The 18,014-nt window shown below is 41.1% G+C and overlaps 1 protein-coding gene across 3 annotated transcripts in view; it reads right to left on the bottom strand.

Moving 5' to 3' along the window:
* SORBS1 (sorbin and SH3 domain containing 1) overlaps window positions 1-18,014 on the bottom strand; it is a 4,096,285-nt gene that overhangs the window by 1,393,326 nt on the left and 2,684,945 nt on the right. For all 3 annotated transcript variants that reach the window (XM_044056121.1, XM_044056122.1, XM_044056123.1), the window contains one exon: window positions 13,545-13,610. The gene's annotated coding sequence lies outside the window, so the exon portion shown is untranslated. The remainder of the gene's footprint in view (window positions 1-13,544; window positions 13,611-18,014) is intronic.

The following is an 18,014-nucleotide window of genomic DNA, read 5'->3' as shown; positions in this document are numbered from 1 at the left end:
CCTCACACACACTCTAACTCCCACTCAAAACCCTTACAAAACACTCACTTACCTGACATAACACCTACATCCAAACACAGCACCGCGCACCAACAAAACACAAACCCGGACATTACATACCGCAACTTCATAACTGCGAATTCGACATTTTCGACATACGTCAAATTCATGATTATGAATGTTCGCTATTTTTAACATTTGACTTTATAGCTTTGAGATACTGAAATTCGACATTTCAGTGTTTCAATGTTATAAAGTGAACCCACATCCAGACAGTACTGTTTTGCTTTGGTTTTGGTATTAATTTCTCTCCCCAACTAACGAGATTACATTTCTTTGGTTTTGAGTATTCACTTAACTATGGATGGGCAGAAACCTTGTCAGACCAGAATGGTTGCCTGGGTGCATTACATCCTGTTCTCTATCAGAGAGTAATTTCTTCAACTATGTCCAAGGTCTTTTCAGCATTACTAAATAAGGTCTTAGTTGTCCTGGTCTCCAAAAAATTCAGCTTGGATCCTGAAAGCCTTGAAAGTTACTGGCCTTTCTTAAAATTAGTATGGTACTCAAAAAGCTGTTATACATACAGCTCAGCTTGAGTTGCATCTCGTGGAATACAACACATGATCCATTTTATTCTGGATTTAGGACATGACATAGTGCTGACATTGCACATGTCAGTATTTCAAAGGATGTCAAGGGATCAATTGAACTATTAATGTTGATCCTCCAGGGTAAGCACAGTTGCATACAACATGGCCAAGACTTGTATTCCTTGGGTATGACTTTGTTTGTACTCTGGACATTCAGAAGCTGTCTTTAACTGGTTTACCTTCTACCTCCCTCCTTCTTGAACTGATCACAGAAGACAGTGTCTAGGACTAATTTATCATCAATTTACTATATGGGCTATGGACTTCCACTGTGTTCCATCTTGGGTCTTCTGTTGATCATTGTGCACATATTTCCCCTTAGCAGAATTCATTCAAAGGCAATGCCTCCATTATCATAGTTACAACCGGGTCTGACTCTCCTTCCCTGTGGACAATATGCTAGTTATGAATTCTGTGGCAGATGATCTGGACTGTGTCTGAACTGCATTGACCAGTGGATGCTTGTAATCATCTGAAAATCAGTGTTTCTAAGACAAAGAACATTATATGCTCAGGGACTGTCAGGACTTGAATCCGTGTTACAGGGATATCAGTCTTGAACTAATTTCAAAGGTGGGGGACCTGTCCTTGATGACAGACTCAAGTCTTTGTGCATACGTCTAAAAAATACAGCTGATATACGCACCTTTTTCCACCATAAAAAAAGACCTAGCTGTGGTTTTCCAGTGCTTAGTTTCTGCCAGTCTGGTCTAATGTAATTCCCTATACATGTGGCTAAAGGGTGTGGAATTTCACCATGTGTAGCTAGTTCAAAATGGAGCTACACGTTGACATCACTATGTCACTGTCATAATTACACAGGCCCAATATATCTTCCACTGGCTAACCCTGAATCTATTAATAAGACTCTTGCTCTTTTTTTTTCTCTTGTCCTATGTGATTTTAATCTTCCTTACCTAAAAATCTGCTCTTGTTCTATTGCTAGTGTTTTTTTTTAACAAAAAACAACTTTATTAAATTATCACTTATGACATAGGCAATCATGTATTTACATAAATGAAAACAAAGCACACCAACATAATCTTAGTTAAAAGCATTTTACATCACAAATCATATTGTTATAAGTTTGACATAATTTAGTTGAAAACACATCACTTATAATCTACCCAATCATTGCCAGTCAAACATTACACAGGTCATTCAATTCCTGCTTTCTTTTAAACCTCATTCCTCCCCTGTATGTACTGTTCCCACAATTCCCATTTTTCCTATGTAATTTGCTCCTTCTTTTCTGGGTTGCTAGTGATTTTGAGGATCTGAATGTCACTTCATTCTTTTTATGTGATCCTGTACCACTGGAATCTTCTGTATTGAGTGGCTTTGAGAGTCCTTGACACAAATTATTTTAAAAATGTTATTAAAATCTCATCCTTTCAGCTTGTTTTTAACAGGTAGTTATAACTATTTTATTATTAAATTTAAATAATTAACTTTTATATTTGAAGTGAGTTTTACCTGTTATTGTGATATCCTCCTGACTTGATCTTCTAGGATGTTACTTTTATTTTTGTAATGGCTATGAATACTTGTCTAAACTGAATACAAATGTTTTAATTTGAATCTCATACAGGAATCTTCACCCTACTTGAAACAGCCTCACCGAGTGTAGTGGATTCTCCTACAGCTCGATATGAACAATTTTTGGTGCAGCATTCACTCTGCACTTGATACCATTCAAAACAAGTTCTCTTCCTTCTGATAACATATGGTGGAGGGTCTAAAACAGATAAGTATATCTAAAACTCAAGCAAATCCTAAAGCTTAGAGTCAGCTAATAGAGACTCATGTTTGGAAACCCAACACATATACTTATCCTTTAGTAAAAAAAAAGTTGAAGATACGGGTGCAAACTTACCAACTTCAGGATGTAGAAACATTTTCTTTTATCTAGTACTTGATGCTTGTGGAGTGAAATTAATAAGCTTACAAACAGACTGAAATCAGGTTTGGTATTTCACTTAAACTATGCAACAGCACTAATACCAACTCTCGTGATCACACCAATCTCCTCTGGAGAAAACTTATATCCAATGCAGGGCCTCGCATTACATTCTCTTTTGGTCTTGATCCTCATCCTGACCTCTACTCACCACCCTCTAGAGTCATAAAAGGAGACCACAGGATTGTTTGAAAATGTCAGCTTTTCTACCTGAGTTTGGATCCCCTGGCAATGATGGCATTCATCCACGCTTCCTAAAATGACACCCATTTCAGTTATAAGACATTATCTCACATCCAGACCGTTGCCCTTTGTCACTGCTGTGAAAAATATTGTTCTCATTTTCAAGGAACTAACCCCCCACACACTCTCTGAATTTATTATAGGGTCACCTTGGGCCTCATTAGTAGGAGGGATGCTAAACAGGGTAGTTGCTGATAACCCTGGGCATTGCTTTGAAATGAAGAGCAACTTTTGTCTGTCAGCATGTTTTCTGTAAATGCAAAGTACAACCGCTCTTTGGTTGCTTTGAAAAAATCCTTGGAAACAAGAGATTATGATCTTATTACTGATGCTGCCTTTACAGATAGCACAATGGCATGCCACTTGTACAGAAACACTAGTAAACCAGTTCCTTGATTATGTAAAGCCATGAAGCAAAGTATTGTATTGGTTTTCAGAGACTCTTCCTCTTGCTCTCTTTCTAGATATAGTTAGAAAGACAAAACTGCACACTCCTACTGTACCCAAGAATATCCATATGCTGGTATACTACAAGGCTTACTTCTTTACTCTCTTCACTTTTTACTTCTTATTAATTCCCTCCGCACTGACCTAAGGATATGAGACATCCTCATGTATGTCAATGATCTACTCTTGCTTCCATTTTTGTAAGTGACTGCTGTCAGACTGACCTTCCTAGGTCAATGGACTAACTAGATGCTAATATGTGCTGATCAGTCTTGATAAAAAGCAAGTTCATGCAGTTTGTCACATCAACTAGATTTAGCGAGGCTCTTTCTCAATGATCTGTCTCTATCTGACATGGTATTTGACAGTAAACATAAGAATACTTTAAGTACCCGAGTGTCTGTCTAGATAACTTTTTCAGACTTCGCTGCTAGCTACATGGGTCAAATCAACCAAAAGTTCTTCAACAACATTAAGACCTTTCATTTACTTAGTATGCCAGCTAAGTGATTAGAAAAGGAGTCCTATTTCTCCTGTAAGAGTACTGCCTACTACTTGTCTATGCAGGTAATGCTGTTACAAACAACTCTTTAGCAAGATCCGTACACTCACCATTCTCCTCTTTCTCAGAATAAACATTATTGTTTTACCCTAGAAAAGGCTAAATGTATGCCACTCAAGCATTACAATGTCTGTGTTATCTTTTTGACTCATAACATCTTTATTCAAGGTCAGGAACTTCTATTTGAGCTACGCTCAAAACCTAGTAGTGTGATTAACCTTCAGTGCTTCATCTGTAACCAAAAAATGACATGCACAACCGCCTCATGTCTATGATCTTCTCACTTGGATTCTCTCCATGCAGACCTCACAAACATCTCTAAGTTCTCAACTTCTATAATAAGAAGTTATGTCTTACCATAACGTTCCATGTTAGTTGTCTTCTTCTCGCCTTCTTTCTTGCTGGATGGGTTCGGAGCCGATCCTCGGCTCCGACTTGGCCTATACTATAGCTCGAGAGCTATTTTTACCGGCTCGAGGCAGCTCTATATCCCACAATACCATGCGCTAACTCCCCAGATCTCATTTGGAAGCTAAGACATAGTATAAACAACAATCTTATAATAAAAATATTATAACCCTCTTTATTAGAAGATTACCTGATAGTAACACTAAGGATACCAGGAAAAGACGCAACATACTGTATCTCCAAAAAGGAAGGACTCAATCTCGAGTCTGTCCAGGCTAGGGGGCAGGAGGGAGGGACGCAAGAAAGAAGGCGAGAAGAAGACAACTAACATGGAACGTTATGGTAAGACATAACTTCTTAATGTTAAGTTGTCATTCTCGCCTTCATTCTTGCTGGATGGGACAGCGTCCCTAGCATCTTAGTCCTGGGTGGCTCAATGAAACAGACTCCTGAGTACAGTGGAACCAAAATCAGCTCTAATTCTGGAGGCTATGTCAAGCTTGTAATGAGCAATAAAAGTATGTTTGGAAGCCCATGTAGCCGCTGTACAAATGGCATCTAGTGGTAACCTTGCTTGAAACGCCGTTGAAGTAGATAGAGCCCTGGTTGAATGAGCCTTAGGCCTAGAGGGAAGTTGCCTGTGCCTCAACTCATAGACCAAGGTAATAATAGATGTCAGCCATCTGGAAAGGGTAGCTTTCGAAACTGGAAGCCCTTTCTTACCTGCCGCATAAGAGAGAAAGAGCTGATCTGATTTTCTGAATTGTTTTGTCCTGTCTAGGTAATACCGTAATTGGCGATGAACATCTAATGAATGTAATTTTTGTTCAGCTCTGTTGGTATAGTCTGTGAAAAAGACAGGTAAGTCAACAGAATGATTTAAATTTGCTTCCGATAGCACTTTTGGAAGGAAGAAAGGGTTTGTTCTGAGAGTTACCCTGTCTTTATGAAAAACCAAATAAGGAGGACGGACAGACAAGGCTTGGAGTTCCAAGACCCTTCTGGCAGATGTTATAGCTACTAAAAACAGCGTTTTCCAAGAAAGTAGTTTGAGGGAACAAGAAGCTGCAGGTTCAAAAGGGGGCAGAATTAGTGAGGTTAGAACTAAATTCAAGTCCCATTGTGGAGGTGGATCTTTTACTGGAGGTCTGAGCAAAAAGATGCCCTTGAGAAAAGCTTTACAGAGTTTGTGGGACATAATAAGAAGTTATGTACCTACCATAACGTTCCATGTTAGTTGTCTTCTTCTCGCCTTCTTTCTTGCTGGATGGGTTCAGAGCCGATCCTCGGCTCCGACTCGGCCAATACTAAAGCTCGAGAGCTAATTCCACCGGCTCGAGGCTCCCCTATATCCCACAATGCTAGGCGGTAACTACTCAGATCTCGTTTGATAGCTATACCAAGCAACCCTAGTCTCCATAGAATGGAGAAGGGAAACCCACCTCAACAACAACCTGCGTGAATGGTATCACAGACCAAAGAAAGGAGAAAAGGAGGTGGAAGAACGTGTGGGAATGACGACTTCCAGAGGAAGAACACAAACTGAATTCCTATCGGTCTGTCCAGGCTTGGGGGAAGGAGGGTGGGATGCAAGAAGAAGACAACTAACATGGAACGTTATGGTAGGTACATAACTTCTTAATGTTAAGTTGTCTATCTCGCCTTCATTCTTGCTGGATGGGACCGCGTCCCTAGCACCTTATCCCGGGTGGCCTATCGGAACAGACTCTTGAGAACAGTGGAACCAAAGTTGGCACGGCTTCTGGAGACCATGTCCAATTTGTAATGTGAAATGAAGGTATGAGGAGAAGCCCAGGTGGCTGCTGCACAAATGGAATCTACTGGCAGCCTATCCTGAAAAGCTACGGATGTAGCTAATGCCCTAGTTGAATGAGCTCTAGGTATTGAGGGTAGTTTTTGATGTCTGATATCATAGGAAGGTAATTGTAGAGGTGAGCCATCTAGAGAGGGATACTTTAGTAACAGGAAGGCCCAATTTCCCTTCCGCATACGACAGAAACAATTGATCAGATTTCCCGAATTGTTTAGTCCTGCCTAAGTAATATCTAAGTTGGCGATGAACATCCAGAAAATGTAGCTTTTGTTCCGACCTGTTTGAATAGTTAGGGAAAAAGACGGGGAGATCAATAATTTGGTTTAGGTTTGCTTGAGAGGAAACTTTAGGTAAAAAGGATGGATTAGTACGGAGGGATACCCTATCTTTGTGAAACACTAAGTAAGGAGGACGACTGCACAGAGCATGGAGTTCAGATACCCTTCTCGCTGAAGTTATAGCTACCAGAAAAAGTGTCTTCCAAGAAAGCAGCTTCAGAGAACATGAAGCCGCCGGTTCGAAGGGGGTAAGGATTAAGGATGCCAGAACCAAGTTCAAATCCCATTGAGGCGGGGGGTCTTTGATTGGAGGTTTGAGAAGAAAAACGCCCCTTAAAAAGGCTTTACAGAGTTTGTGAGCCATGATGCTAGACTCCGAGACACCAACATGAAAATTAGATATGGCAGCCAGTTGAACTCTAATGGTAGATGCAGATGATCCTAAATGAAAGAGTTCTGCTAGAAAGTCTAGAATAGACTGGATAGGTGCAGTAAAGGGATCTATGTTTTTTGATGTTGCCCAAAAAGAGAAGCGTTTCCATTTGCTACTATAAATCTTCCGGGTAGAAGATTTATGAGAGGCTATCAAGATATCTCGGACTGAGCGAGATATTGAGGGAAGCCTGGCTAAGGTTGGAATCGGAGAAACCATGCTGTGAGGTTTAGAGAAAGCAGAGATTGGTGCAGCTGACCCGATTGGTGGGTTAACAGATCTGGTACTGGGTCCAGATGCCAAGGCTGCTCCAAAAGGTAACGATGAAGAAACAGAAACCATATCTGTCGATGCCAGTAAGGGGCAATGAGGATCATTGCCACTCTCAAAGTGATGGCTTTCTGAATTAGTTGAGATATCAGTGGAAAAGGGGAAAAGGCATATAAAAGTCCCCGGGGCCAATCGTGGACTAGAGCGTCTCTGGTGGGATGGCCTGGTAACAGGAAGAGAGTGAAGAAGTCGTGACACTTGCTGTTTTGGGGAGTAGCAAAAAGATCGCAGCAAGGCTGGCCCCATCTTAGGAATACTTCTTCTAGAACTGATTTCTTTAGAGACCACTCATGGGGCATGAGAATTGCCCTGCTCAACTTGTCTGCAATAACGTTGGATTTCCCGGGAATGTGCGTTGCTATCAGAAAACGCTGAGAAGAGATCGCCCATTGCCAAAGTCTGAGTGCCTCTTGACATAAAGGGTATGATCTGGTTCCGCCTTGTTTGTTGATGTACCACACTACGGACATGTTGTCCGTCTGAATTGCAATAGTCCCAGTGGGAAGAGAGTCATGAAGGGCTTGCAACGCTAAAAGCACTGCTCTCATCTCTAAGACATTTATGTGCAAGTGGCACTCGAAAGGTTGCCACGTGCCTTGGACTGTCCTGCCCTGATAATGCCCCCCCACCCAATCAGGGAGGTGTCTGTTGTCAACGTGGCGACTGGGGGGGGGGGAGTGAAGGGTCTTCCTCGGAGAACCTGAGGTGATGTGATCCACCAAGACAGTTGATTCTTGCATGATTGAGTTATCAATATGGTATGGGACATCGGGAGCTGTTGAAAGGACCACTGAGTAAACAGCATCCATTGGAGGATCCTCATGTGGAAGCGAGCTAAGGGGAGAAGGGGAATAGCTGCTGCCATGAGTCCTAACACCCTCAAAACTAGTCTGGCTTTGACTTTGTTGCATTGTAAGAGAAGGGAAACTTGTTTTCGAATGTCTGACACTCTCTGCTCTGTGAGTCTGGCTGAAAGATTGAATGTGTCTAAGGTGGCGCCTATAAAGGTAATAGATTGACAAGGTGACAAGGCAGATTTTTCGAAATTTATTGAAATGCCTAGAGCTTGGCAAGTTTGGATGGTGACGTCCCTGGATAGAAGAAGCTGATGTCTGGTGGTGGCGGTAAGGAGCCAGTCGTCTAAATATGGAAACACCTGGAATCCTTGACGTCTCAAGTGAGCCGCGACCACTGCATTGCATTTGGTAAACACACGGGGGGCTGTAGTGAGACCAAAGGGCAGGGCCCTGAACTGGTAGTGACTGGCTCCCAGCCTGAAGCGGAGAAATCCCCTGGAGCATCTGTTCATCTTGATGTGTTAGTACGCGTCCTGAAGATCTATCGAGCACATCCAATTGTCCTGACCCAAGAAGGGTAGAATGGACTGTAGCGTGACCATCCGGAATTTTGTTTTCCTGACATACTTGTTTAAGTTGCTGAGATCCAGTATGGGTCTCCAGTCCCCTGTTTTCTTTGGTACCAAAAAGAATTTGGAGTAGATTCTGGATCCTTGCTGGTCTGCTGGGACTGATTGGATAGCTCTTTTTGATAGCAGCTTTGAAATTTCTAATGCTGCTTGTTCCCTTAGACTGGGTGGAACGTCAGGAAGGGATCCTTTGGGTTGGGATGGGATGTGAATAAAGGGAATTTTGTAACCCTCGGATATGATCGACTGTAGCAATTTGTCTTGAGTAAGGGAAAGCCAGGCTTTTGGGTACAGGGATAACCTTCCCCCGACTGCCTCCAAAGGTGGACAGCCGGGTAGCCCATCAGGGATGCTGAAAGGGTTTATCAGAGAACGTTTCTCTGCTACCCTGGTTTTGTGGACCTCCTCTGCCTCTAGGGCGGCGTCTATTATTATTCCCCCCTCTGCCTCTAGAGGGGAATCGACCTTGTGTGTCAGATGAGACTCCCTGGGATTGTTTACGGAACCACATCTTTCCTCCCCTCTGACCTTTGGGATAGGGTCTAGAAGGGGTAGAAAAATGGACTCCTACGGCAGAGAGAGTCTTACCTTCTACCTCACACCTGGTCAATGTATTCTTCACCTGTGGACCAAACAAGGATGATCCATCAAAGGGAGAATTGGTGAAGGACGCCTTGAAAGGGTCTGCAAAGTTGCACAGCCGCATCCAGGCGTGACATTATAAGGCAACACCTGTGCCTGCGGCTCTACTCGCCCCATCCGCAGCATATGAGACAAGCCGCATGGAGGAGTTAACGATTGAATTCAGGGTTGCCAACTGGGAGTTCATTCTGTCTTGGAACCCCTCAGCTGTAGGATCCTTTATCACTTCACCCATATCCTTGAGTAAATCTCTCTGGAGACGAGTGAAGTGGCATAAGTAGTTCAGCGACCGCATTGAAAAGGTCGCTGATGAGAACATCCGCTTACCTTACCTGTCCATGGTCCTAGATTCCTTATTAGGAGGATGGACAGGAACCGAAGGATCGGCTAACTCCTTCTTAGTGGCTGCAGCCACCACCATGGCATCAACGGGGACACCTTTGGATAAAAAATCTTTATCTCTAGGGGCAGTAATAAATTTAGATGGCCTCCTCGGGGTGGGTTCCACTGAATCAGGAGCCGTCCAAGCCTTCCTTGCCACCACTCCTATAAGGGGGTCAAAGGGAGGGGACACCCAGGAGGTAGAAGGGCAAGAGCCAAACGCCTCAAGATACACTGACTCATCCTTCGAAGGGTTAAGGGCTGGCCAGTTCCCCCTCTGTTTCAGGATCTCAAGGATGTCATCAAAGGAGACATCCTCAGAGGGGGATTGAGGGGAACCTTCAGATTCCTCTAAGTCAGTGTCAGAGGTGTTAGACTCAGAGGAGTCAATGTGCTTCCTCTTGCACTGCCTCTTCCTAGGGGGATCTCCTACCGGGTCAGGAGAGGCCTCGGAAGAGGAGGAAATTCCCAATGGGGAAACTTGAGGAGTTGGCTCTCTGCGGTCTAATGCAAGGGGGTGGGTAGAAATCACCGCAGGTACTGTAGATGGAGGGGCTGACGGAGCCGACTGTGGGGCAGACCCTGGTTCTAGCACCCCTATCAGGCAAGGCCTGAGGTCCCCACTCAGAAGAGACAAGGACCCCCCCCTGCACCGACAGGGACGGCTCCGAGGCCGATGTCGGAGCCGAACTCACCAGCGCCGAAGCCCCGAGAGGGAGAGCAGGGTCGGACAAGGGTCCGATGCCACTCGCCCCCTCGGAGCCGACAATGAAGTCTCGGTGCCCGGACCTCTCCACAGACGGAACCAATGAAGAGGTCGGAGCCGACGACATCGGAGCCGAAGGAGGAAGTATCGGCTCCGACGTAGGCAAGGTCACGGTTCCGAGAAACTCCGGCTCCGAGCTCGAGTGATGAGTCAGAGGAGGAATAGATAATTGTATCGAAGGAGCCACAGTCTGGTGAGATGGGCTCTGAAGCATTTGGGCCAGTGCCTGAGATTTTATGAGTCTACTGACCACCCTCTCGATGTCATGGTCAGAAAGCCTAGATGACCTCGATGAATTAGTCCTATGACTCCGCTCCGACAGGAGAGGGGATCTCGGAGCCGATCTAACGGACTCTAGGGAGGGGGATCTAGAGTGCTTGCACGCTGGGGTCGGCTCCGATGATGGTTTTGGAGCGGAAACCACTTTGCTCACCTTGGAGCCAGCCAGAACCGAGGTCGGAGCCATCTCGATAACACCAGCCCTTGGCTCAGAAGCTGGAGCCGAGGGTTTGGCAGTTTTTGATGACTTCCCCGAACCAGACTTGGACAGGGAGTCATCAGGCTTTAACAAGCCCCTTAGAATAAGCTTGTTACGCCTCTCCTGCAGGACTCTTGAACTAAATCCGTGACAAACAGAACAAGAGTCCTGCAGGTGCAAAGGCCCTAAGCAATAGACACAAGAAGTGTGATCATCTGTCAGAGACATTTTCTGACAGCATGAGTCACACTTCTTGAATCCCGAGACCTTAGAGTCTTTGGACGTAGTTTTGACCACAGTAAAAAAACACAGTCAGTCCACACACACACTCAATTTAAAATTAAATATAAAAATAGTTAAGGGAACTGACTAAACCCACACACACAGATAGGAAGGGGTGGGGAAACTGAGGTAAAGCCCATAGGCCCAATATAAAAAATTAACTAAATAAGGGAAGAAGGGCTACAAAAGAAAGGGATCCAAGAATAAGGTAATCAGTAGGGACCTAGACAAAGATAACTACTGGGAAAAAACTACCTGAAAACTAGCTCAATTAAGTAAAACTCCTTACTAACCTGAGCCGGTAAAAAAAGACAACCTTGTAGCGAAGCGGCAAATGAGATCTGGGGAGTTAGCGCATGGTATTGTGGGATATAGGGCTGCCTTGAGCCGGTAAAAATAGCTCTCGAGCTATAGTACATGCCGAGTCGGAGCCGAGGATCGGCTCCGAACCCATCCAGCAAGAATGAAGGCGAGAATGACAACTTAACATCCAGAGTTATACAACATTTAAAAATAAGTAAATGAAGCAAATGTTTAAAGTAACTCCTCTCCAGCTTCAGTTTTATACAACATTTAAAAATAAGTAAATGAGGCAAATGTTTATAAAGTAACTCCTCTCCAGCTTCAGTTTCTACTATCTCTCTCTGGCCCTCCGATATGGCTCAACAGTTTACTGATTTCTTTGCTAATCCCTCTCCCTTTCTCTTTTCCTCATTTTGACTGTGCCACTTTTTGCAGCCCCTCTTTTTTCCATTCCACTTTTCCCATTCCACTTTTCCCACTGTGGAGTTTGCTCTGCTTTTACTTACTGGATTATGCCCTTGAAACTTATTTTGTTGTAATTGTTTATATTACAAAAAATTCCAGAAAAGTACTTTGCTAAGACCAGACATTAATATATTTAAAAGTTTTCCTACACAGTTATGGAACATGAAAAGTTAACTGAAGATGGTGAAGGGAATGACAGAGGGCAAGAAAGATCCACATGTACAAGATACGTGGATTCTCATTTTAATAGCTAATTTTTGAGAGGTGTTCTATGCAACAGGTATAATAGCCATAGATTTCCATCTTGTGTGTATGGAGGCTTATGGCCTCCACAGCAGTCAAGGTCTCTATTTCTTGACTTTTGCTCAACTCAGGTTCCAACTACAAGAAACACACACAGAAAAATTGCAGAATTTAAACAAACAAACAAAAAGTTTTGTGGTGATAGCAAGTACCAACCAGCCTAAGGAGGCTAGAGAGGCTGGAAAGTAAAGCATCCACTGGATAGGACCTCTCAGAGACTAGCTGTCTTGAAAGTATACAAAAATCTGGTATACTTTACTTGAAGAAAGTGAATGGACAAGTTCAGACATACCTGAGGTGCCATTTTCATGAGTCAATGCAAGGCTCATTTCCATTCCAACAAAAACTGACAATAATGGTATGAGAGATGGCCTTAAAAAGATAGGTTTCTAAAGATGGTACTTAGAACTACAAACGACTGTCTAAAATAACAATAACCTAATTTTATGTTGTGATGGGTTTTTAATTTTATACAAAGATAAACAACCTAACACTACAGTGAAAAAAGATGATTTCATGACATTAAATTAATTGCATCTCAGGCTTGTTTTGTTTTGACAGAATGGGTTTAGGTACTATTATATGATCTTAGCAGTTTTCTCCTTTAATGTAAACCTTACTTCTCCACCTTAATGACTGTGGTACATAAAAACATGACAGAAAAACTGCAAGGCCGTGCTGAACATCCATAAAAACATGACAGAAAAACTTCAAGGCCAGACGGAACATCCATACTCACAGCTGTGAAAAATAACTAGGCTCACTAGATGACAGCAAAGAAACCTAAGGGATGCAGCCTTTCTTGTACCCAGTAACACAGACAGATGAGGTATTCTTGTACCTAGGCCTATTTCAACACGCAAGTCACAGGTGTAGATTGACCTGTCTCAATACATCAAATGGACTCAACTTCAAAAGCTGTTTAAAAACACAGAGGAAAAATTGAATGCAAACTGCTGGTTGTGCAAAACAATTCTGGAATCAGGTGTTGATACTGAAGCTGCATATTAGTATTATTTTCAGCTATTTAACCAGATACTAGGGATCCTTTACTGGAAAAAGTCACTTGAGGGAGGCTGCACATAATACAACAAATTACACAGAATGGATACAGAAAATTGCAAATAAAATACGCTTGAAGGAAATCAAAAACAACAGTAGCAGCACTGCCACTTCAATCAGCTATAAAACAAGACAGGAGAAATTCAGAAGCTGTATCATTTACCCAAACAACACATGGAGTCTCATTTTCAACTAAAAATGTAAACATAAACAATCACCAATAACATTTCTACAGATTCCACTGAAGCCAATCAGTTAACACATATTTATATATTTTGAGACCCTTACCTCTACTGCTGGCCCTTTTTCATTTTTCCTCAAATGGACCATTCATTCCTTCATGGAAAATGACAGCTGTAAAGGAAACATAAGGCCATAAGACTCCATTGCAAAACAATATCAGAAACAGTACTTTGTTAGCTACCATTCATTCATTATTTGTTCTAAATATAACCATTGCATGAAATCAAATGAGTGGGTGGTCATGATCATTTATGTCCTGACACTAAACAACATAGTTGGCTACTGCTTTCACTGCCTGCAGAGATGATATGCACAAATTCCATGGAAACCACAGAAGCAAAATACCTAATGAGGAAAAGCTTTTATTCGCCACATTTCAACTGGAGGCAAAAATTCAGGACCCCACTATTGAGTGCTGGTAATATTTCTCTGCCCCTGATCCAGTGTTATCTGATCCTTCTTTCATACGGTTTAGAAAGCTTAATCCTAACCATGTAAACTGTGGGTACTGGTAATCATACTGGTTACAACTTGAAAATCACAGCATTAGTTTGAGTACGCAATCCAATTTAAGGCAATATCTGGCACTTGGTTAAGCATTTATTTGTGGACCTTTCTGAATTAGTTGAATTGGCATACATAGCTGGATCATATTCATTCAAGAAGTACTTTGGTTAAAGCTATATGTTAAAAAAAACAGAAAGCACTTGTCCTCAGCACTACTGCTGGGGTAGCACTGTATGTTAACATAATGTAGTCAGTAAAGATCACACATTTCTGGAAAGGGTCAGGCATGCTCATTTTTGACTTTTGTACAAGTGCATGAAAAACTCTATACATTCAGCCTTTCTTAGGACAAAACAACATATCTCACAAAAAGTTGCAGCTCTGGTTCCAATATCAAATATGCTGCACTACAACAGCTGAATGACAATCCTAAGATTCAGGATAAAAGTGTGTACAATTGCCATTTCTTAATATAATCACATAAAATGTTATTATACCTTGTTCATTTGAATGGTGTTTTAAAATTATACTATTTTAAAATGAATTCAGACTTTTAGAGACTATTTTCAATAGTGATTACATTTTTCTACGGCAAGATACATATTATCCTTGGGAACAGCAGTTCGGGCAGAGTGAGTTTAGCATTCAAATTAAATATTCTTTAAGAGGAATATCCAATTTTACAGGACAATAGGAAGGTTGTGTTCTCCAGGGGACTGTGATCCCAAAGAAGGGTAATCCTAGCAAACTAAATCAAAGTTAACTTCTTCCATATGGGGCTCTGAATTCTCTACATAAAGCACACTGAGTACATACTGAACAAACACATACTGTTAACAGCCATGCCAACACAGAATCCCTCTCTGAATTTACCATTCTTACATCAATGGCATCAAAACAAGATCATTCACATTTGAATGGATCACAATCTTCTCTTTTACAATTATACCATGAGCTCTTCCTCTGTGGCATGACCTAGTATCAACCCCATTATGCAGTTACCTTGAAAGACTAAATGCATTACTGAACTAGTCAGCAGCCAAGGGTAACTAACACAACTAGTAATTGCTACCAACACAGTGCTGTTACTGTTTCCTTATGTGCCATCACTTCATTCTACATAATTTTCTTTACTTATATGCAGCCCACTAAGTTGTCAGGAGTAAGGCTGGAGATGATTAAGGTTAAGACTTATCAGAGGTACTTTGACTGCAATGAACAAGCATGTTGGATGGATTACACAAGCTATCAAAATGGTCTCCCAAAAATGCAGCATGTCATTTAATGGGCAGTACCACTGTAAGAAACAGGCAAGCACTGTTGAACTGACCACAGCTGAGTTGATTCATTTCAATCTTTGCTCACCATTACAGCTTTCTCACAAGAAACTAAATATTTCTGTACTTGATGGTCACTTTCAGTGTGTTCACAAATGTAATTTGAGTATTACCCCCCCCCCCCCATGCCCCCTCAAAGGACCCATGCGCATGCTTGTTTCTGAGTTTCACTAACAGGGAAGTTAGTAACACTGTCTGCTGACTGGCTATGTACTGTCACAGTGTATGTATGTAATATAAGTATGCTATTAGTAAGGTATTTAGACTTTTAACATTGTAAATAAAGTTCTAGCATTTTGACATTTCAGGTTTTGCATTCAGTATTATCATTTTTGTATACATTGTTCAATACGGTGTCAGATACTAAGTTGCCATGCACCCAAGAAAACTTCTTTTCTCCATAGTTAGTGATCTCTGCAGGATTTCAGCTGTACAATAGGAACAGTTCATGATGGAAGGGAACCTGACCATTTATAACCATTAGTCAGGAGTGAATGAATTCTCCATTGACTATTTTGACTATTAAGTGGAAGCATTTACTTTACTGTTATGATATGGCGTTCAGACCTGAAGTTCATCGCTTAGACTTCTTGAATGGTGCTAGGCAGAGTTTTATTAAACCAAGTATTCTAAAGCTATTCATTCAATATGAACTGTATATCTTATCTGCAGATTGGACCACAAGACATCCTGTCAGTTCTGACTTAGCTGGTTGTCCAAGGTCAAGCAGATTTTCAGGTTGTGCATTCTCCTATACAGATGTGTGTTTCTTCAATTACTATGCAAAGAAATGTTGTACGTGTCCTTAAGAAATCAAAACTTGATGTATAAAATAAGGTTATTACCACTCTATCTATAACCTTGTCTTTGTTCACAAGGTTACAAGCATACAGTAGATAAGCAATAGATGAGTACTGCTACCTTAGGCCTCTGCTACTCCGCCATCTGATATTTTCTCCTCTCATTTCACTGCCCAGTTCAATGTCCTCCTAAATTTATAGTGCTTTTGCAGTTCTCATCCTTTTTTGTCAAGGTATTTCAGTTTTCTACTACTCACTCTATTTTTCATGTTGTTTTTATCATTGTTCTTTCTGTCACTATGGATATCCATCCTAAATGTTTTTTTTTTTTCCCACAGTTTTATCCCCAGACACTTTGCAAGGTATTTGGGTTCCAAACACATGTAAGTTATGATCATATCCCCTATTTTTCACCTATATGACTTATGTGTATAAATGTATTTTACTCTTCCAGCCTGTTCCTGCTTAGCTACAGCTCTTAGTTTTTCTGTAAATGATCTCTGTATACTGTCTATTCTCGGTCTACAGTTGTGTGCATTGTGTCCATCCTGAAGCAATGCACTCCACTTTGCTTCTTATCAATGACTTGTACAAGGCAACATAATTTCTCATTCTCATGATGTTATATATTTGCAGATTATATATCTGATAATTCTGATTTTAATTTACATTTAATTTCACAACTAACCTCTCACTGTGAGTTTGGAGTCTACCACATTCACACATTTGACATGCAGTCAACAGTTTATATTACATCTACAAAATGTTTCAATATTGTTTCTGTGATACAGCACTGCAATGTATTGTAGCTAACCAACATACTTTTTTGTATGTACATATGACAGCTCAAGAAAGTCTTGAAAATATGTGAATTGCAAAATTCTTTTGAGCTGACACAGAGCTACATCATATTTCAAGAACAAGCTTGCTTGTTTTGTATGAGGACAGGAAACTGAAGCATTAAATGATCATATACTCCCTGGAGGTTTGATAATCATTAGGCAAATTTTATAAGGAACAATGATTACTTTCTTAAAATAGCATATGTATGTCATTTAAAGACTATAACTGTGGCATATATGATGAAGGAAAATGGTATGCTAGTAGCTCTGTAAATATTATATGACAAGTTTATGCTTATCACACATTTGGCCAGATGTGGTTAATGACAATAAGCTGAAAAGTCCAAAAGCTCTGTAATATGTGGACTACTACTCAGATAAGATGTAGAGAGTTGTACAGTGTTTACAGTATATCACTGATTTGTGAATATAGTGAAAGAGATTTGAATAGAGGTTATGCTTTAGTCCATGGCAGATATTTTTTTTCTGAAATAAAACACTGTCATGTAAAAAAAGAACATGACAAATGTAAATGCTGGGTTCAGTTACACTCAACTCAGATAATGAATAGAGTATATTTTTAGTAGATGGCTGTAAATCTTCTGTTTACAAAGAAAAAGTAACAAATGTTTTATGGTTTGTTTTCTTTGCTGTGCAGTACTGATTTTTTCTCATAGTGTAACTCTTGCTCATTTCTCATAGTGTAACTCTTGCTCATTTTCATGTGGATGACTTAATAATTACAACTTGACTGAAAAATGAAGTCAGACAAATAAATTAGTGAGATTTTACTATCTAAAGTATAATTAACTTTAACCTCCGCGTTCTACCGTTTGCAACAAGTTAGTTATGGAATTTATCATACTGTGATTAATTCCTGCTTTTGTTAACTTCCTAATGATAACTCCACAGCTCACAATGTAAATATGTTAAATCCACTTGTATCCCCTTATTCAGTGTTTCATTTCTTCATGAACTGCTGTTTCCAGTTAATTATAACTTCTCCACTTTATAAAAAGCTGCTGTTTG

This window comes from Protopterus annectens, chromosome 14.part0, assembly GCF_019279795.1.
Source record: "Protopterus annectens isolate FY-2018-M chromosome 14.part0, PAN1.0, whole genome shotgun sequence".
In the NCBI taxonomy this organism is placed as follows: Eukaryota; Metazoa; Chordata; order Ceratodontiformes; family Protopteridae; genus Protopterus; species Protopterus annectens.
The sequence above is the reverse complement of the archived record's forward strand: the minus strand, read 5'-3'. Positions and strand labels throughout refer to the sequence as shown.